Below are 22,933 nucleotides of genomic sequence, written 5' to 3'. Positions count from 1 at the left end.
TAGAAAAGGAATCATAATTGCCTCTGGGGGCACGAGAACGGGGACTGACTGGGAAAGGGCATGAGGGAAGGGATGCCAATGTTTGATCTTGATGGAGATTCGGGTTACACAAAGGTATTTCTTTGTCAAAACTCCATGAGTGGACACCTAAGACTGGTGCAATTTTTAAAAACTCGGAGACTATTTACTTATCATCTGTACATTCACAGAAAGAAACATCTGTAAACAATATTGAACTCTAGCCAATGATGGCTTGCTGAAATATTTAGGTGAAAGGGTGTTGACATTTTCTATTTACTTTGGAATGTATAAAAAAATAAGATTGATCAATTGAAGGATAGAAAGATGGAAGATGGGTAGATGTTTGATAGAGCAAGCATGGTAAGTGTTAATGGTAAAATCTAGCTGGTGGGTATGCTAAAACTCCTTCAACTTTGCTTTAATTTGAAAATTTTTATAAAGTGTTGGGGAAATAAAGAATGGGGAAGGTTCTTATGTCCCAATATGGACTGATCTCTAATTTTATTAGGTGAAAAAGCAACAGTATTCACAGTATGCTACCAGTTGTAGAGAAAAAGAAGAATGCATGTAAGTATCTGTTACTATGTACAGATAGCACCCCTGGGGGAGAGCCTAGGAACAGATTACCACAGTTACTTAGAGGAGGGGGAAATGGGTGCTCAGAGGGGGGCGGGGGTGGCAGGGACAAAAGGGCATATTTTAACTGTGAATATATTATATATTATAATATGTGAATGTATTACCTAGTCAAGGGAAAACAAAACAAGGGCAAGGATATATGTCTAAGCCATCTTAAATATCTACAACAAATTCACTTTGCATGGCTGACACTTGGAACTTACTCTCTTTGCATCCATTTACTCACCCAATACTCATCTTTGTGTGTGAAGAATTGTGCTAGACTCTGGATATCAGGTAGGAAACAAAAGCCAGAGGTGGTCCTTATCCTCATAAGCCTTATTGTCTGGAGGATGTAATTAAAGGCCAGGTATGGGTTGGAATGATGTCCTATAGGGATCTAGTCTACTCTGGGTTAGTGGTAGGGTCTGGGGCATTTTTGTTCAAGGAACGATTGAGCTAATGACTGAAGGATCCAAAGCTGGGCTGAGGTTGGGGTGGGCTGGGGATGGCACCTTGGTAGCGACAACAGCATGTACAATTGGAAGGAGCTTGGTGATGCAAGTTCCTGGAAGGTCAGATTGGCAGATCACAGAGAACATGGAGATAGGAGATGAGGAGAAAGCAGTGGGGACCAAATATTCGAGATGCTGGTCTTTATTCTATTTAACATTGTAACTTACAGTCTGAACATTCTTTGTATGTCAAAATAAGTGTCTTTTTTTCCTTTTTCTTTGTATTTGCTTTTTTTTCCCCTGACAAGTTATAAGAGGACATCAGAGACAAGTTATAAGAGGACATCAGAGTAGAAATTGGTCTGGCTCTTCCCAAGGGAACTGAAGCATTTTTCTAAATCTCCCAATAGTCCAGATGCCCATCTCTCCTTGCTCCTTAGGGCACGTTTCCAACTTCCAAGGGCCAGAGCCTGCATTTCTTTACCTGAGGCCTTTCTCTGGTGGTCAGGCCCTCTTTGTCCAGAGGAAGAGGCAGATAGTCATCCTAGAGTTACTGTGCTCTGGGAGCCACCTTCAACTGGTGGGAGTTGGTATATTCATACCACAGCCTATGCATTTGGCCTTCACAGGCCTTTCCCTCTTTTCTCAGTGGGAACAGGGGAGAGAGTTGATTTTGATGAGTCCAGTTACAGAATTTGCACTTGTTCAAGATCCTAGGTCTTTTGATCTCCAAGCCGGGGTAACATCAGAGGTGCATGTATTGCTTCTTACAATTTTCCAAAGTTCCCTGCTAGTATTTCTTTGACATTTAATCTCATTAAGCATGATCACAGAAGATGCGCTCATTTAAAAATTGTATAGCTTCCATTTTCTGTCAAGATGACTGACTGACCTACTTTTACATATTTTCTCTTTGTACTCTCCCCTGATATTCCAACTGCACTTATACCGATATTCTCTTTGAAGTCGTCAGGAAGAAATAAACAACTAGTACGTTTGGAACAAAAATATTACTTCATTTGTGTGCTGGTTTGAAATGATGTATGTCCCCTAGAAAAGCCATGTTTTAATCCTAATCCCATTTTGTAAAGGCAGCCGTTTCTTCTAATCCCTATTCAATACTGTATGTTTGAAACTGTAATTAGATCATCTCCCTGGAGATGTGATTTAATCAAGAGTGGTTGTTAAACTGGATTAGGCCATATGCTCTTCCAGCTGAGAGAGAAACCATGACTGTGTTCTCCATGTGCCTTCTCACTTGAGAGAGAAACCCTGAACTTCATCGGCCTTCTTGAACCAAGGTATCTTTCCCTGGATGCCTTTGATTGGACATTTCTATAGACTTGTTTTAATTGGGACATTTTCTCGGCCTTAGAACTATAAACCAGCAACTTATTAAATTCCCCTTTTAAAAAGCCATTCCATTTCTTTTTTTTTTAAATTAATCAACGGAAAAAAAGAAATTAACCCAACATTTAGAAATCATACCATTCTACATATGCAATCAGTAATTCTTAACATCATCACATAGATGCATGATCATCATTTCTTAGTACATTTGCATCGGTTTAGAAGAACTAGCAACACAACAGAAAAAGATATAGAATGTTAATATAGAGAAAAGAAATAAAAGTAATAATAATAGTAAAAAAAAAAAAAAACCTATAGCTCAGATGCAGCTTCATTCAGTGTTTTAACATGATTACTTTACAATTAGGTATTATTGTGCTGTCCATTTTTGAGTTTTTGTATCTAGTCCTGTTGCACAGTCTGTATCCCTTCAGCTCCAATTACCCATTATCTTACCCTGTTTCTAACTCCTGCTGGACTCTATTACCAATGACATATTCCAAGTTTATTCTCGCCCATTCCATTTCTGATATATTGCATTCTGGCAGCTAGCAAACTAGAACAATTTGGCTAATTATTTCTGAAGGACTTTTGCCTTTAAACTAATGGTAAAAGTTTGGTTTACATAATTCTGTACTTATCATCCTTCACATTTTTTACTTGTTATTTTGAAAAATTAGTGAAATTTTTCTCAGAGATCATCTGTGAAGAAATCTACGGTAGGTGAAATTTTCTCCGCTGGCTGCTGCCGTTCTATTAAGATTTCATTTCCTTTACTCAAAACAAGCCTTTGTGTCTCATCTGACTTTCCCTCCATTGGCAGAATGAGGCTGATTTAGGGTGGGCCTTTGTGAAAGACTCAAAGCAAAGTGCTTTTAGTTGGAAAGCCAAAGGACCAAGATAATTTTCACGCTGGGATTACTTGTCCAGATGGTTTGAGTGGATTTTTCTTGGCATGTTCGTAAGGACACAGGAATTTTCAGGGGAAACCAAAGAAGACAGCAGGGAAGAGAACAGACAGGGGAATGCCAGCTGTGGTAGAGAAGTCAGAAAAAAATTTTGAATGCCTCAAAATGGCACTGGCTGGCTGAATTGGAATCTCTCCTAGTCACATTTGGTAATGGTATCACTCCCCTTTCTCCAAGAGTGTGAACTTTCCCTCTTCACAATGGGATTTACCTGGCTCTCCTATCAGAGAACAGAGGAGGAAATAACTAAAGGGAAAGTCACAGTGCTGAAGAAGATGATAACTGAGGCTCAGCCAAACCATTACCACCAGGAACTTTTGCTAGACTCCTATGCTTGGGACGCTGGGCTAGGTGGGAAAGGGGTGGCGAGGCTTCTCAAAGCTCATATCTGACTTGGTAATGGATGGTGGTGATGACAACACAACATTGGGGAGGTAAGTAATGCCCCTCAAAGGTACACTTGAAAGTGGTGAAAATGGGAAATTTTGAGTTATGCATATGTTCCCACAATTAAACAACAAACAAAAAACAACAGAGCTATGTTAGACCTGGAAACAGCACAGGCAGTTGTAAGTTTATAGAGAAATCTAGTAGAAAATAGAGTTCCCATACAGTTTTCCCTATTATTAAGGTTTTTGCATTGGTGTGGTACCTTTGTTAGAATTGATGAAACATTATTATTATAAATATATTATTAACTATAGTACACAATTTTCCCTAAGGTTAACTCTAGGTGTTGTATGGTACAATTCTGATAACATGTATGTATCCTAAAATTAATCATATTTGCTTTTTTTTATGTAAATAATTCAGCTAACACTAGTTTTTTATTAATTTTAAAATTTTTTAAAAATTTAAAAAAACACGAAACGCAAACATTCTTAACTTTTGATCATTTCATTCTACATAGATAATTAACAATTCACAACATCATCTATTATCACATAGTTGAATATTTATCATCATGATCATTTCTTAGAACATTTGTATCTATTCAGAAAAAGAAATAAAAAGAAAACAAAAAAAAATTCATACATACCATACCCCCACCCCTCCCCTCACCAATAACCAACATTTCACTCTAAATTTATTTTAACATTTGTTCCCGCTATTATTCATCTTTATTCCATGTGTTTTACTCGTCTGTTGATGAGGTAGATAAAAGGAGCACCAGACACAAGGTTTACACAATCACACAGTCACATTGTGAAAACTTTATCATTATACAGTCATCTTCTGTATAATGTGTTCCAAACATGGCTACTGGAACACAGCTCCACATTTTCAGGCAGTTCCCTCCAGCCTCTCCACTACATCTTGACTGACAAGGTCGTATCTATTTAATGTGTAAGAATAACCTCCAGGATAACCTCTCGACTCTGTTTGGAATCTCAGCCATTGACACTCTGTTTTGTCTCATTTCACTCTTCCCCCTTTTGGTGAGAAGGTTTTCTCAATCCCCTGATGCTGAGTCTCATCTCATTCTAGGGGTTTTCTCAATCCCTTGATGCTGAGTCTCAGCTCATTTCAGAATTTCTGTCCCACGTTACCTGGAAGGTCCACACCCCTGGGAGTCATGTCCCACATAGACAGGGGGAGGGTGGTGAGTCTGCTTGTTGTGTTGGTTGGAGAGAGAGGCCACATCTGAGCAACAAAAGAAGTTCTCTTGGGGGTGACTCTTAGGCCTAATTTTAAATAGACTTGACCTATCCTTTGTGGGGTTATGCTTCATATGGACAAACCCCAAGATTGGGGGCTCAGCCTATAGCTTTGGTTGTGCACCCTGCTTGTGAGAATATCAAGAATTCAACTTGGGGAAGTTGAATTTTCCCCCTTTCTCACCATTCCCTGAAGGGAACTTTGCAAATACATTTTTATTCACTGTTCAATTCACTTGGGATTTATCGGGGCATCACTCTGGACAAACCAACAAAATCTCCTGTCCTACTCAAGGTTCCATGTACTTATGGTGTTCAATTAAGCTCTACATAAGTTATATTAGAAATGCACTAGTGAAAATATAAATTTTGTACCAAATAAACATTTTTTGGTTTAGTTTCGTAAGATACAATTTTAAAATATTAATTACCATCTATTTTCAGCACCCTGAAGTAATGACATTCCTTTGTTCTTCCTCATGCAAAACATTTTTAAAATTTGTACATTTAGTCACTATCATTATACATTCTAAGCATTCCTAGATTATACCATCTCAGTCTTTATTGTCTATCTTTCTTTCTGATTTCATTTAGCATTAGTTTTTGTGTTTTTTTAAGTGGCACTGTTTTTTAAAATTTTTTCGTAGAGAAATTGTGGGTTTTCATTAGAAAAATCATGCATAAAATACAGGATTTCCACATACTCCCCCTATTACTAACACCTTGCATTGGTGTGGTTCATTTGCTCCAGTTGGTGAAAGCACATGTTTATAATTGTAGTATAGTCTATGGTTTAATTTAGGGTTCACTATTTGTATAGTGCAGTTTCATGGATTAAAAAAAAATCTTTATCCTATCACCAAATATACAATATAACATTTCCCATGTAAATCACATTCAGATGTATATTTCAGCGCTGTTAATTGTGTTCACAATGTCATGCTACCATCACTATCATCCATTACCAAAACATTTCCATTGTGCCAAATAGGAACATTTTTTCAAAAAGAAAATAAAAATAAAAGTAAAAAGAACACCCAAAACATCCCATCACCCCCACTCCCCCAATTGTTTATTTATATATTTGTCTTTTTTTTCTTAGCAGGCAATTCACTTTGATACCCTCAGCAGCCACTGTTTAAAGACATAGGGTAAATTTTAAGATAGCCCCCAAGAGTCCAGGCTTTGCATAGACAACTTCTCCTTGTTATTTTGTCAAGCATGAATCTAGACACTACCATTGAAGAATTTTTCAGATGTAATTAATTAAGATCCCAAATCAGATGACTGTAAGATCAGGTGATCTAGGTGGGCCTGACCTAATCATCTGAGCTTTTTCAAAGCAGAGTATTCTCTCTGGCTGGTGGCAGAAGAGCAAGTCAGAGAGACACAGTTCTGCTAAGCTGGAAGAAAGCAAACATCCATATGTGCAAAAAGCCCATGAGGCTAAGCTAACTTGGCAGGTGAACTCACGGTGCCCCCCCAACATGGGACATGTCTCCCAGGGGTGAAAATCTCCCTGGAAATGTGGGACAGAAATCCTGGGATGAGATAGGATCTGGTATCATGGAGATGAGAAAGTCTTCTTAACCAAAAGGAAGAAGGGAGACATGAGATAAGATAAAGTTTCAGTGGCTGAGAGATTTCAAACAGAGTTGAGGGGTTATCCTGGAGGTTATTCATATGTGTTATATAGATATCCCTTTTTAGTTTATGGTATAGTGGAGTGGCTGGAGGGAAGTACCTGAAACTGTTAAGCTGTGTTCCAATAGCCTTGATTCTTGAAGATGATTGTATAATGATATAGCTTTTAAAATGTGAGTGTGTGATTGTGAAAACCTGGTGTCTGATGCTCCTTTTTATGCAGGGTAATAAAATGGACAGATGATAAAAATATGGATTAGAGAAAAAAATAATAGGGGGGACAAAGGGCAAAATAAATTGGGTAGATGGAAAAAAAAAAGCCTATGAGGGCCATGTGGCAGGGACGTGCAGGGACCTCTAGTTGCTGAGAGCCATCCCTGGCTGCCAACCAGCAGGAAAATGGGACCTCAGTCCTACAACCACAAGGAAATGAATGTGGCCGATAATCAGTGCACTTGGAAGAGGACCCCATCCCTCAGACATGGACTGTGTTTCTGGCTAATATCATGATTTTTCCCTGGTGAGAGCCTGAGCAGAGAATCTAACCACACTGTGCCTGGCCTTCTGACTTACAGAAACTGTGATATAATACATTTATGTTCTTGTAAGCTCCTAATTTTGTGCTGATTTTTATGCAGCAATAGAAGAGTGAGACATAAGAAAAATGTTATGTTAGTAACCAGAGAGGTGGTGTATAACGAGCCTTTTCACCACATTTCTCTGATTAAAATCTGCTCCACCACTTACTAGCTGTCTAATTTTGAACAGGCTGCTACCCTCTCTACAGCTCAGTTTCCTCATACGTAAAATGAGATTTAAAAAACGGATACAATTAAAAGATTGTTATGAGGACTAACTGAAATAGTATGTGTCAAGTTCTAAACATGACACCTGGCACTTAGAGAACGCTCAAAAAAAATAATAAGGGTTATTTTCAGCAGGTTTGATTTGTGCAACACATAGTAGGTGTATTTTGGGGCTTTGCAGATATTAATCTTCACAGCAACCCTGTGAGTTTGGAATTATTATACCCACAGCCCAAGGTATGCAATCAGGAAATGGAGGAGCCAGGATGAAAACACAGGGCTCTCTGACTCTACCTCCCGTCCTCTGAACCTCTTAATATTTGAAGCCCTACTTGTGATGAAGAGGTCATAGTTCCTAGCTTCTTCTCTTGAGGAGAGTCAGGGAAATAAGTTGAGATTCCTAGCCTGCTGGGTCTCTCAAAATAGGTCCAAAATGATCTCCAGGTCTCCAGCCATGGTTTCTGGTCCATGGGATGCTCTCCCGTGGGTCCCCCTTATTTGGTTACTTATTCACCCTTCAGACCTCAATACAACTATCACTTCCTCCAGAAGTTCTTCCCTAACAGCACAGACCAGACCAGATCCACCTAGATGCATGCATTCTCATAAAGTCCCTCTCCTTTGTACTAGTTCTCACGTTTTATCATTACGTAGCAGACCAGCTCTAGACTAGAACTTTGTACTAGTTGTCAAGTGGGGCAACTCTGCCACCCACGGAACATTTGCCAGTGTCTGGAGACATTTTGGGTTGTTGCATCTGGGGGGAGGAGTTGCTAATGGCATCTGAGGGCGAGGGATGCTGCTACACATCCTGTGACACACAGCACAACCGCCAAGAACACAGAATGAGCCCCAAATGTTAACAGTGCTGACACTGAGAAACCCTGTGCTGTACTGCATAGGACTGGAATTGCGTTTATTTTTCCTGATGACTGAATCCCCAGTGCCTAGGATTGCACTCTCAAGAAAAATTTACTGACTGAATGGAAGAAAGATAGTGTATCTCAGGGCAATCTTGCAGCTAGCTCTACTCTGCTTCCTGCAGCTGCAGAAAATTAGCTGCAGTGGTGGGGAGTAACTTTGAAACTCACATACATCCTGGGAGGAGGTAGAGCCAAATGGGGAAAGACAGGTTCTTGATGAAAGAGTTGGAAGTCCTTATTCTTCGCTCCCAGTAGTCCTGGCCTCTCTTGCTTTTTCTAAAACTTTAACTGATCTCTTTTTTTTTTGTCCATAAATAATCTATGTTCAATGCAGAAAACTAGAAAATGCAGATGAGCCAAAAGAAAATAAAAATAATCCATAATCCTGTTCTCTACACATAAAAGCTGTTAATATTTTAGAGCATATCATTCCAGTCTTATATCCATACTTATTTCTAAAACTAAACAAATGAGATCACATGATACATACAAATACTGTCTTGTCTCTGCAAGTTAATAATACTGCAAAGTAATAATACTGCAAGTTAAAAGTAATTTCTGAATATTCATTTATTCATTTACCAAATATTACTAGTTTCCTTCTATGCCAGTACAAACCAGAGAGGAAAGATCATTTCATGCCATCATATAGCTTTCTGCAGGATCATTTTTCATGACTGCATATCATCAACAGCAACTGACTGTGCCATAGTTTGTTCAACCAATGCTCAATTACTGGACATTTAGATCGTCTTTCCCCCTCTAATTTATTTCCTTTCCTTTCTTTCTTTCTTTCCTCCTCCTTTTTTTCTTTTTCTTCTCCTCCTCCCCTCCCTCCCCTCCTGTTGTCGTAAATACCATCATCATGCACATCTTTGTGGTTTAACCTTTACACCCATCCATGATGGCTCTTAGAGAGTCAGTCTGGCCTTATTGCTCTGGAAAGCACCTTGTGTCACTAAATCGAACCAAGAGCATATGGCCAGCAGCAAACCCACAAACATTTCAAATGGAAAAATGCAAATGTTGTACCCTCCTGGTAACGCGGATGGGCTGGGCGAGCCCAGGTTGTAAGGGCAGTGAGGCAGCACAGCCAATTCTCATTCGAGACCTGGTTTTCACATGATCTGAACCTGCTGGGCAGGCCATCGTGTGGCAAAGAGTAACTTTTTAACCTCTCCTGCCAGAGACTTCCCAAAATTCTCAACTTTTTTTGGGGGTTCCTAGTGGAAATTCTTTACATGCACAGAGAGTTAAAGGAGAAAAAGAAATGCTCTCAGACAAGTTAAAACAGCAAATGCCAACTGGCAGGGAGTCATCCTTTCTGTGTACGAAAGGTGGGGAGCCCAGTGAAAGCCCTAAGTAAACAGTTTATGGAGACAAAAGACAAGGTGTTTTCTTTTCCGAGCACTGGAAATTCAAGAACAACTTGAGTTAGATTTTGCAACCTTTGCAGGAGTTTGGGTATCATAACATAACGATCTTTCTCCTGGAACTGTCTCAGAGCCAATTACCAGATTCTTTGGCTTGAAAGCTAAAATGGCCATGGAAGTACCCTAAACCAAATTGCTGGGGACTCGGGGGAGAGGGGACTGGAACGAAGGGGTGGGGACAACGTGGTATATTTGCAAAGGTACCAAGTCATTCCCACTCACAACTCGGACCATTGCTTGGCTCTATGTAGACACTTTGAGCTTGAAGCATTCTCCAGGTGAGTAAAGGACAAAAGGAGAAAGGATGTGTTCTGTTCAAACAAGGAACACAGCTTGTAAATGTGGGAGGTGTTATTTGGCATCTTGTTCTCAGGATGTAGGGGCTGAGATGCAGGAAGAAGCCACCCGACCCAAAGGCATTTAAAGGTGTGTCATTTTCCTGGGCATAAAGCACAGGAAAAAGTCCAGGTGAATGGAAGAATGCTTTGTTTATAAAATACAACGCTAAGCCAAGTTGGAAAGGAATTGCAATGTTTTAATATGGTGCAAAAGAATAGATGATGCATTCACATAGAATTGAGGGGAGCAGTCATCTGAATGATCCAAAGAGCATCGCTCCAAGTCCTGGGAACAAATAATGTGATCTCTTGCTCAGCATTTTTCTCTTTCTAATTATGTTTCCCCTAGGTTATTGTTGAAATTAATTAGCATTCCATGAGTGGATGGAGGAAAGTGAACTGTATGTTGGACAGGACAAAGTAAACTTCCTGGGGTCAAAATGTTCTTGCAAATGACTTATACATGGATCAACGAGGGCTGACTGAATGTGCTATTGTCTAGGACTTTCTGAGTTATAAAAAGCCTGTACCCACACTTGTGTTGTCAGTCCAGTGCATGTACCCTGCTGGCTTTGATCACTTAGGTTCATTCTATGGTCTAAAGTATATTCACTGTCTCGCGGCACCTGTTTTATTTTCTTATCATATTACCACTAACTGAATTCATCTTTAATTTCTTTCTTTTTCTTACTTAAGCCAGAAAATAAGCTACAGGAGGTACCTGATCTCCTCTGTACTGTTCCCTGTTAGTTTTCTCTATGCCTAAACCAGTACTTGGCACATAGTAGGTGCTTAGTAAATATTTGCTGAGCAAATCAACGCATGTTTCCTTCCTGAGGCACTTTCCGGAAAGGAAGTTGATGCTCTCTGCTGGCTCAATACCAGCTGAGCTGCTTGGAATGAGCCTCCACCCTCAGCTCTTCTTTTTTTTTTTTTTTTCCCCTTTTTGAAAATTATGGTATAGATTATAAACAGTAACATTCACCCTTCTTTGAGTACTGTTCTGCAAGTTTTGACAAACGCAAACAGTCATGTGACCTCCAGCATCACAGTTAAGATGTGGAGGATTTCCATCACCCACCATCCCAAATTCCCAGGGGTCACATAGTTGAGCCCTCCCCACACTGCCTGTCCCTGGCCGTCATTCTGCTAACTTCTTTCCTGATAGTGTGAAGCCTTTTGAATCTGGCTTCTTTCACTTAGCATAATGCATTTGAGATTCACCTATGTCGTTTATCATTAATTCAGTCCTTTTCTTTGCCCAGTAGTATTCCAGCAAAAAATGTTACAGTTGTTTATCCCATCCTCACTCAAGAGACAGTTTCTCATCTCTCCTTTCTATGAAAAGTTCTGCTGTCACACTGGCTAAGAGCCGAGGCTTTGGGGTCAGCTGGACATGGGCTCAATATCCTGGGCCTGATACTTCCTACCTGTGCAATCTTTGCCTAAGTCAATGGAATGCTCTAGGCCTCGATTTCCTCATGAAGGGCAAAGGAGATAAGCTATGTAATGTATTTAACACAAGCCCTGGTAAATAATAAGTGCATAATAAATAATGGTTGCTCCATTAATTTTTGGAGGGTTGGGGTGGTGAGAGATTCTGCTCAAATTTCCTTTTTCCTGATCACATCATCAACATTTATTCCTTCGGGCCTGTTATTTCACTCCTCTGAATCTGGAAAAAGGGAGTGATAATACCAATTTTATGGAGTTGCTCTGCTGATTAAGTGGACTGACACAGATAACTATCCTGTGAGGTGGTGCCTGGTCCAGAGAAGGTACTCAACAGATGGCAGCTAGAGTATTTATAAAGAAAAATAAATTAAAAAAAAGTGTTAGCAAACTATGGACTATAATTAACAGTAATATCAATATTCTTTCATCAGTAGTAACAAATGTACCACACCAATATTAGGGGTCAATAATAGAGGGGGATAAGGAGTATGGAATATTTTGGGTTTTCTGTTACATTTTAATTTTATCTTATTTTAATTATTACTAATTTTTATCAGCATTGAAAATGTTCTAAAATCGACTGCGGTGATGAACGCGCAACTATATGTTGATGCTGTGAACCATTGATTGTATACCTTGGATGGATTGTACAGTATGTGAATACATCTCTATAAAATTGCATTAAAAATGTGTAAAATATCAACCTCAGGATTTGACATGGACTGGAAATTTCATGCAGACTAGAAGAACCCTTGCTATGAATCTGATGGCTAGTACCAGAAAACCCACTGAAATTGACTTAAAAGAAAAAAAAAAAAGATGAGTTAATATAAGAGGAAGCCCATGGTGAGTGTGAGCGAGGGCAGAGGTCAGAGGCTCAGGGTCAGCCGTGCCGGTTTTGAACTCTCAAGAGCATTGCACTGAGCTTACTTGCAGGCTGGTTCTTCTCACCGTGTGGACGCCGGTGAGTATATTGCCATAAGTTTCTGGATTCACATCTAGTAAGAGATAACAATCTGGCTTTCCTAGTGCTCTCTTAACATCAGAAATATCCTTTTACAAACGTGCCCAGCAAGCCTGTCCTCAGCACGCCCAGACCCATCCAGCCTCTCCTGAGCCTTTCCAGAAAGAAAGATCAGATAGGTTGGCTTAGGAGGATCTGCTGGGTAGAGTGGGTGGTGGGTGTGGACTGGGGAGGTGGGTGGGAACTGAGGAGGGTGACCGGACGGTCACAATGTCTAGTCTTCCAGTTATCCTCACCATCATCAAAAAAAAAAAGATGCAGGTTGACCCAAAATGTCCCCTTGGCTTCTTTGGGTGCTAGATCATGGCTGATTTGCACCTTCTTCTTTATATATATATTTTAATATTATCAAAGTATTTGACAATGAACTTGCATTACTTTATGAGCACAAAAAGCTTGTATTGCTTTTATGACCAGAAAAAGTATTTTAATAAAGAACGATGCACTACATTCATACATTCATGCATGCACACACATATTCATACAAGGTCTGATTTCAAAGACTCTTCTCTTTGATGAACAAAGAAAGGGGGAAAAGGCAAGAAAATCCACTTAAAAGGGAATAAAGGAAGGGCTTTCCTTAGCAATTTGCATCCATTTACAAGTGAGCAACCTGAATCAAAGTCACCAAGAGAAGCAAACACAGTCCTGTGGCCTCTACACTTATCACAGCCTAACATCCCATTTGGGAAAAAAAAAAAAGAAACGGGGTTGGTATATGGTTGCCCAGAGCACGTCTGAACAACTCTTACACCACTCTGCAAAGCCCACGTGTATCTGAAGGAAGCAGTGTAGTAGAGATGGGAGTGGAAGGACAGGCTCTGGAGTTCAGCTGCTGGTTCGATTTCTAGTCCTGCCCCTCTCTAGCTGAGAGACTCTGGGCAAGTTCCTTAACCTCTCTGTGTCACAGTTTTCTCACCTGAAACATGGGGACAGTAAGAGTACCTACTATGGGGTAGCTCTGAGGATTATATGACATAATGCACATCAAGTTCTTAGAAGAGTGCCTGGTACACAGTGTTCAATAAATTTCAGCTGAGAAGCCGGTGCTGCTGATGGTTAGCTATTGTACGTGTGTGACTCCCATAGGTTGTCTGGGTTTTGTGTATATCTACCCTCACAGATTAACTCAGCTTCAGGTAAAACCTAGGAGCTCAACCCATATTTGCTGAATTGAATTAATATAAACAGTATACTTCCCTTTGGGTCACATTATGATCTCAGATTTTATTATATATTTGGAATTGCATTGCAAAACGACTTTTCAAAGGATACACTCCATAAACTGCAGAACATGAGATTTGGAAAATCAGTCAAAGATGTGTATTACCCTTTTTTCTTTTTCTTTTTGAGCGTGAACCCTGATTTTATTTGAGGTAAGAGTTTAAGTATTAGTTAAAAAAGAAATTGAGGGCAGGGTTCTTAAACATTTTTGGGGTCATGAACCCTTCTGACAATCTGGACTCTTTCTCAGAATAATATTCTTTTTAAATTTTTTATCATCACAATCGACTTTTTTTTTCTTTTTTTGTGAAAAATAACGTATATACAAAAAAAAAGAAGCAATAAGTTTCAAAGCACATGGCAACAATCAGGTGTAGAACAGACCCCAGAACCCGGCATGGGTTACAATTCCACAATTCCAGGTTCCACTTCTAGCTGCTCCAAGACACCAGCGACCAAAGGAAACATCAATATAACGATTCAGCAATCATACTCATTTGCTAAACCCTACCTTCTCTGGATAACTCCACCATCACCATCTTTCTTCCACTCTTTAGGGTTTTTTGGGCTATACCCATTCTAACTTTTTCACATTGGAAGAGGCTGTCAATAATATGAGATAAGGGGATGGAACTAGCTGATGTTCTGGAGAGGTTGGGCCCTCTGCATCCCAGGACATATCTGGTCTAGGGACCTACCTGGAGGCTGTAGGTCCCTGGAAAGTCACCCCAGTGCATGGAACCCCTGTAAAATCTTATACAATGCCTTATGTATTCTGTAGGACTGGCAGGAATGGTTTTGGTTGGGGTTTGGTAAGTTATGATAGGTAGCAATGTCTAACTGAGGCTTGCATAAGAGTGATCTCCAGACTCTACTGGGACTCTCTCAGTCACTGATAACCTATTTCTCACACTTCCTATTTCTTTCTTGGTCAGGATGGTAGTGTTGATCCCACAGTGCCAGGACCAGGCTCATCCCTGGGAGTCATCTCTCATACTGCCAGAGAGACCCCACCCCTGGATGTCAAGCCCCATACAGGGGCAAGGGCAATGGTTTCCATTAGCGACCTGGGCTTAGAGAGAGTGAGGCTACATCTGAGCAACAGAAAAGGTCCTCCAGTGGTGACTCTTAGGCATACCTATAGGTAGGCTAAGCTTCTCTGCTACATACATAAATTCACAAGAGTAAGTTTCAAGATCAAAGGCTTGGTCTATTGGGTGTCCTAATGTTTGACACAGTATCAGGGGTTTCCCTGGTGGTAAAGTTCCATAGTTTCACATTTCTTCTCCCATCCCCAAAGGGATCCTGCCAACACTTTTTTGATACTTGCTTAATATGCTCTGGGATGCATCCTGGCATCACATCAAGACACACAGGATTAAAGGCCTTCACTCCTATTCTGGGGCTCCCTGTGTTTGGATTGTTCAAATAATCCATCCTAACAGGCCAAGCCAGACCATGTGCTGCAGAAAATTCAGATTCCAGACAAAACAAACCTTTCTTCCCTTGGCCTCAAAGAGTAGGCGAAGTTCCAAAACACAGTGTCCTCTGTCCTTTGTCCTTTGTCCTCTGAATAACCTTAATCCTGACCTGATTGGCCTCGCTCCCATCTCTAAATACCACGATACACATACACACAACAGCCTCTCAAATTCCAGATCCGACAATCACTGCTCTGGACCAAACGTGACAGCTACAGGAATTTACAATCCAGGTCCCATTTTCCCTACAAGTATTTTCTAAATGAGATCATACAATATTTGCTCCTTTGTTTCTGGCTTATCCTCCCTCACAACGTTGCATACCTCACAACTGCATTCCCTTTTGTAGCAGCACAATATTCCATCACTTGTTGTATTACCCTTTAAGAAGCCTTTCATCTGGGCAAAATTGTCCATGTGGTCATTCCTTTTGGGGAATAACAACCTTTTTAAGAAAAGTCATTCAGATTGATGGGCTGTGTAATGATTTTGCTTTGAAATTGTTGAGGGAGTATATAAGGAGAAAATGCGAAGTCATTTTTTACTCACTCTAGGTGAGGTGGTAGAGAAGTCATAGCTGTGTGAACAGACACTTCCCATCTTCCCTAAAGTGGCCATACCTGGGAGTGCAACTCTAGGAGTTAACCTTTTACAGAGACTTAGTAAATACTTGCTCCAGAAGCAGGGTCCATTGCTAATTGGTTTTGAGGCTAGGGGAAGTCCAAAATCAAGGCATTAGCAAGGCAATGAAATGCTCGCTCCCCAAAGTGTATAAGTTCTGGGGCTGTCTGCTGGTGGTTTGGGGGTTCCTTGGTTTTCCTGTCACACGGTGATGTCCTCTCCTATCTCGTCCAGATTCTCGCTGACTTCCTGCTTCCTGTTCCTCCTTATGTCTTTCCCAGAATATATCTCTATTCTTCTGAGAAGCAAACATTTCACTTGTACAAAAAGAACTGAATTTTTTAAAAGTTTTTTTTTGTAATTGGAGAAGTTTTAGGTTTACAGGGAAATCATGCATAAAATACAGAGGTCCCATATACCTCCCTATTATTGCCAACTTGCTGTGTGGTAAATTTGTTACAATTTGTGAAAGAACAACTTTATAACTGTACTGTTAACTGTAGTCAATCATTAAAATAGGGTTCACTGTTTGAGTTGTACAATCCTATGATTTTATTTTTAAATTTTTAATATATACAATCTAAAATTTCTCCTTTTAACCACATTCAAATATACAATTCAGTGCTGTTAATTATGTTCACTAATTGACTTTTTGTGTTGGCTCTGTAGCCTTTGGAAATGAGGCTTGTCTGTTTTATGGCTCCAGGACTGTTCTGCTGAGTGAGTGCAGATTGAGTGCTTGCCCTCTCTGTGTTATAAATGACCCATTAGTCACCTTTGAGCATTGCAGAATTAAATCAATAAACTGTAAAGCTGCAGGATAGCCATAAAGATGATGAATGTGTGTTGGGGGTGAGGGGAATCACTATAAAAGTTACTATGATTTATTATAAAGAAGTAACAGGGTCTAGATATTATTTAATGGGAAGATAGCCTTGTGCAGACCATATGATACATGCTTGTTAAATTATCAAGCCCTCATGGGGGGCTGTTTATTTATTCATTCATTTATTTTACAATTATCAAGTACCGCTTGAGTGGAATCCGAGTGACTGCATGAACCAGGTTTCATGTCACATTTTCCTGGACACTGTAAATGGCCAGGTGGTACTTAAGATCTAAGCCAGTCCAGTTGGGATGACTCTCTAAACTTTGTTGGAACCTGCCAGAAAAGAGGCTCACTGTTTCCTCCTGGACTTGACATCAGCAGCAGCTGCAGGTGGCCATCTTGCCACCCCAGGGACTAGAGCCTGAGAATGGAACCAGGGCAGGGAAGCAAAGTTCTGCTTCACGTACCAGGAAGCCAGTCTATCGATGGCCTTTTCAGTTTTGGAAGCAATCAGTCCTCCCTTTCTCCTGCTTTTTTATTTTTATTTTTGGCATGGGCTGGTTTGAGTTCAGTTTATACTAAAGCTTGTAATTGGGAGAGTCCTATGTAATAATATAACCACGTACTGGTTAGGAGATCTTGGGATTACTTAACCACTCTGAATTCCAATTTTCTTTGCTTATAAAATGAGGACAGTAATTTGTAATTTTTAATTTTGTTGTGAGGATTACTCATATAATATGAGATAAGGAAGCAAATCTTTCAGAAATAGCATCTTTCCAGGGAAAACTACCCTGACACTATTTACAATGTCAAGGTTTTAGCAATCTCTATCTCACTAAGTCTGCCTTATCTACTTCTATTGCATTTATTTGCTAACTATGGTACAGTGATCTATTTTAATTTTCCCAATTAATAGCCTATTGCATCTGCATCTTTTGCCCTGTAGCTTTTCAGTCCCCTCCCACTCTGATTCTGGACTCAATCATGTGACTTTCTTAGGCAAATAGAATATTAGCAATATTAGCAATTTTGATGCAAGCAGAGACTTGAAAAGCATGTGTGCATTTGTTTGCCCTCTTGCAGGACTGGGCTACCTGCCTGTGCATCTCTGTCTGGGCTAACTTGCTTGGAAAGATGTGAGAGACAATGGAGCAGAATGTCCTCCTCTGCTCCAGCTGGCCCTGGAGACAGCAGCCCTGAGCTGGAAGCCAGCCAGCTGCCTACCAGACATAAGAGCAAGACCAGCTGCGACCAGAAGAACCACTCAAATGAAATCACTGATCCACAGAATGATGAGCTAAATAAATATTTATTGTTTTAACCCACTGACTTTTGGGGTCATTTGTTATGCAGCAAAAGCTACCTATTATTAATATGTATCATTTTTTAGATTTATGTGTACTATCTCTCTCCCCTAACTAATCTGTGAGCCTCACAAAGGTAGGGCTTTTTGTCTATTTGGTTAAAAAATATTCCTAGTATCTAGAACAGAGCCCAGCAAACATTAAAGACTTCATAAATACTTGTTGAATGTTATTAGAATAACATATGAGGTATCATACAAAGTGGCACTGGAGTAGATGTCTAACGAATGCTAGCTGTTAGAATGATGATGCTAAGTATTTTTTATGCCAGAGTCAACATATTTTTCTCAAGCTCTTCTTTAATTTTTTTTTCACTGGCATTGTTCAAAAAAAGGGGAAAGAGACAAATGACTCTTCCTTGGGTATTTGATGGGGGAGAGGGGCTGGCCATAATGTCAGATAACAAGCTTTACTCTTTTCCTCTTCCAATTGATTTAGGCATTATGGAGACAGCCTCAGACTGTTCATGTTTTAGCCCTGCATGTGCCACCCCAGCAGCCCCTTTGGGTGCAGGTGTGCTGATACTTATGTGTGTAGACAGAGCAATAAAAGCAGTTTTGCTTCTGTGGCTCTAGAAGTTCAACTCATACCACAGATATTTTTCTTTTAAAGCAATCATTGCATTTGAAATGATTACTTATCTACCAGATTATCAGCTTAATTTCTCTGCTTTACCAGGCTGCAAATTCCAAGAAGAAAGAGCTCATTTATATTTTATTCACTGTCAAACTCTCATCAACCAGCACAGTGTAAGCATTCAATAGCATCTGTTGAACGAACAAATCATGGTCTTATTCATACTGAGAATGTAAGCTTCTTGAACTGGACTGCCTCTTTCCCCATATAGGGTGGCAATGTGGTAACACTTCACATGTGTGAAATCACTCTCATTTTGGGGCTAACAACAACAAGGGCATTTAAAAACAATTTTTTTATTAATAAACCCAATCAACATACATCATGAACTTTTTTTTTTTTTTTTTGACATGGGCAGGCTCTGGGAATCAAACCTGGGTCTCGAGCACAGCAGGCAAGAATTCTGCCACTGAGTCACCAGTGTACTGCCCCAACATGAACATTCTTAAGGTATGAACATTCCATACTTGGTGTGTAATCAATGGTTCACAATATTATCACATAGTCGTATATACATCACCACGATCATTTACATGTTTCATTGATCACTAGCATTCCAATCTACTAAATTTATTTTAACACTTGTTCCCCCTATTATTGATTGATTTTTTATTAATTAAAATATATATTACAAGAAAGAGACACAAACATTCTTAACATATGCTCATTCCCTTCACCACATATAATCAGTAATTCACAATATCATCACAGTTGCATATTCATCATCATGATCATTTCTTAGAACATTTGCATCAATTCAGAAAAAGAAATAAAAACACAACAGAAAAATAAAACAAAAACAGAAAAAAATATATATACATACCATACCCTTACCCCTCCCTTTCATTGATCACTAGCATTTCAAACTAAATTTATTTTAACATTTGTTCCCCCTATTATTTATTTTTAATCCATATGTTCTACTCATCTGTTGACAAGGTAGATCAAAGGAGCATCAGACACAAGGTTTTCACAATCATACAGTCACATTGTGAAAGCTATATCATCATACAATCATCATCAAGAAACATGGCTACTGGAACACAGCTCTATATTTATTTATTTATTTATTTATTTATTTATTTATTTTTTTTAGAAGGGAGGGAGCAGAAAGGTTATTTTTATTTTATTAGTTTTTTTTTTTTTGTTTGTTTGTTTGTTTTTTACATGGGCTGGGGCCGGGAATCGAACCGGGGTCCTCCGGCATGGCAGGCAAGCACTCTTGCCCGCTGAGCCACCGCGGCCCGCCCAATATATTTATTTATTTTTAATCCATATTTTTTTACTCATCTGTCCATACCATAGCAACAAGTACATTTTATCAAGCTATTACTATGTGGCAGGCACCCTTTTTAATGTGCAGTGCAAGACTATACTTTCAGGGACCATTTCTATAGTTTGTTAAATATGCAGTGCACGAATTCACCTCTTTTGGCATACTGTGACATACCTTGGGCAAGTTACACCCCCTCTGGATCTCTGTCTCTCATCTGTAAAACCATTTCCTTCTATATATTCTAAGAAAAGCTATACATCTGAGATGTTTTGGGGGGAAATAAATGACGTCTTCGCTGTCAGACTTGGGGTGAGCTATGCCACATCCTTTTGGCTTACCTTATTTCAGTGGAAAGTTTCACCAGTAGCTGGTGGAAAGTTCCATGCACATTGCCAGGGTGCCACGCCAAGTGTATCCCTCAGCATCTCTTTGCTATGTTCCCTCAGCGCTTTCTCTAAAGCTGTGAGAGGTTGTTCCACCAGCTCGCAAGTGCAACTCTGAGAGTGCAGGGTACTACCGCTAGAAGCAACCTTCAATCAGTGGAGAGTGGGAGCTCTACTCACCCCACCCTTTCATGGGACAATTTTGAGGCACATTTTGTATGGCTTCCGACAGGTTTCTCAAGCAATATTATTTTCAGTATGATAAGATGTATACAACTTAAAATTTGCCATCTTATCCATTTTTAAGTGAACATTTCAGGGGCATTAATTACACTTAGAATGTTGTACTATCATCACCACCATCCATTACCCAAACTTTTTCATCAACCCAAACAGAAACTCTGCACCCATTAACCAATAATTCCCCATTCCTCCCTCCCTCAGGCCCTTGGTAATCTCTAATGTACTTTACTTTCTGTCTCTATGAATTTGCCTATTCTAGATATTTCGTGGAGGTGGAATCATACAATATTTGTCTTTCTGTTTCTGACTTATTTCACGCAACGTATTGTCTTCAAGGTTCATCCATGTTGTCACAGAACTTCATTCCTTTTCACAGCTGAATAGTATCCCACAGTATGCAATACCACATTTTGATTATCCATTCATCTATCGATGAACACTGAGGTTGCTTCCACCTTTTGGCTATTGTGAATGATGCTGCAATGAGCATGGCCATGTAAGCATCTGTTTGAGTTCCGTTTTCAATTATTTTGGATATATACCTAGCAGTGAAATTGTCAGGTTATATGTAATTCTATTTTAAACATTTTGAGAAACTGCCAAACTGTTTTTCACAGCAGTCTCCAGCAAAACTGAGCTCCATTTGCTCACAGTGGTCACCAATCCATTAATACATTTTTATCACCTTTTGTTCTTTCTCTATCCCACTCTCCCCACTCCCTGATTTTTTTTTGGGGGGGGCGGGTGCATGGTCTGGGAATTGAACCCAGGTCTCCCACATGAAAGGTGAGCATTCTACCACTGAACCACCCGTGCACCCCACACTCCCTCATTTGATCAGTGGAATCAACTTCCAAATAAACTATACTAATATGGTAAAACACTGCATGCTATGTTTCTCTCTCAGACCTTCACAATGCATAGCAACATATTTAAAGATCGGAGAAGTCCTGCTCCTGAGTAGCTCATCTAGCATTCTTTAACTCAGTATTTCCCAAATGCATTTGCCCATACAATTTTTTTTTATCCCTAATATCCTTCAAGTTTCTCCACAATGAATGTTTCATGGACCATGCATTGACAAATGGTGGGTGGTACAATCTGAAGGATTCTTTTCTGCCCTTGTACCCTGGGAGTCTACAGGTAGATCCAGCAGCCTCAGCGGCCAGTCCCTGGCATGGAGTCACCAGCCAAACAGAGCTTGCTGGGCAGGAGACTTCTCTCAGCGCTAGGAAACGAACTTTCCAGTAAGACCTCCCTGAACACTCTCTTCTCCTGAATGGGGCTGGCCAGCTTGCTGGATGGGGCCAGGAATATTTGGCTGGCTGGTCTGGGAATGCAGCTGTGGGCATCCTGAGAAAATCTCTACTTCCCGGTGACGCATGAGACCAGATGAGATGAACAGGAAATTGATGCCAACCAGCCTGCCTGTCCGTGCGCTTCTCCTAACAAGCAGCCATGGGAGAATCTAATTGGCATGGGTCCAGAGGGGATAATTATTTCCTCTGATGGTGTACAGGAGGGCACTCAGGAGCTCCACGGTTGCAGGAGGATGTGCCTGGACCCTGGGGCTTGGGGTTGCAGCTCAGGACAGGAATCTTCCTGGTGGGGGCAGATTGGTGGAAGTGGAGTGGGGTGGCCAGTGGTTAGTCCAGCCTTCTTCACCCCTCAGTGTCATGCCTTTAATTGACAGCATTTGGGTTCTCAGATTTGGGGGGATCAGGTTCCATTTCATTTGAAGGAAATTCCTGAAAATTTTATCCGTCTTGCTTAATAAAAATGAAGCCAGTGAAAATAATAACCACAATGGTAATATCAATTGCTGAATTCTTTATTAAGGGATGTAACGCCCTGTCTTTGATCAAATCCTTTATTTCAATAATTAGTCTACGCCCACATTTCTTAGCCTCGGCACTATTGATGTTTTGGGCCAGAAAATTCTTTTTTTGTGTGTGGAGGTTCTGGGAACTGTGGGATGTTTAGCAGCATCCCTGGCTTTTACCCACTAGATGACAGTAGAAACTGGTCCCTCTCAACCCCCAGTACTACCAGTTGTGAAAAACATCTCCAGACACTGCCAAATATTCTTTGGGGGGCAAAACTGTTCATGGGTGGGAACCACTGGTCTATATTAAAGGGCAGGAGAGTATAATGGTTACAGCACAGGTTTGTGAGCCAGG

General features: G+C 40.2%; 1 long non-coding RNA gene across 1 annotated transcript; it reads left to right on the top strand.

Annotated features, from left to right (window-relative positions):
- LOC143657872 (uncharacterized) lies at positions 1-18,172 on the top strand. Its single transcript, XR_013163001.1, has 3 exons — positions 1-114; positions 530-588; positions 17,935-18,172. It is a non-coding gene; the product is annotated as an uncharacterized LOC143657872 (long non-coding RNA).
- Positions 18,173-22,933: the final 4,761 nt, after the last annotated feature.

This window comes from Tamandua tetradactyla, chromosome 15, assembly GCF_023851605.1.
Source record: "Tamandua tetradactyla isolate mTamTet1 chromosome 15, mTamTet1.pri, whole genome shotgun sequence".
Taxonomy (NCBI): Eukaryota; Metazoa; Chordata; class Mammalia; order Pilosa; family Myrmecophagidae; genus Tamandua; species Tamandua tetradactyla.
Note: the sequence above shows the minus strand (reverse complement) of the source record. Positions and strands in the feature narration are given on the sequence as shown.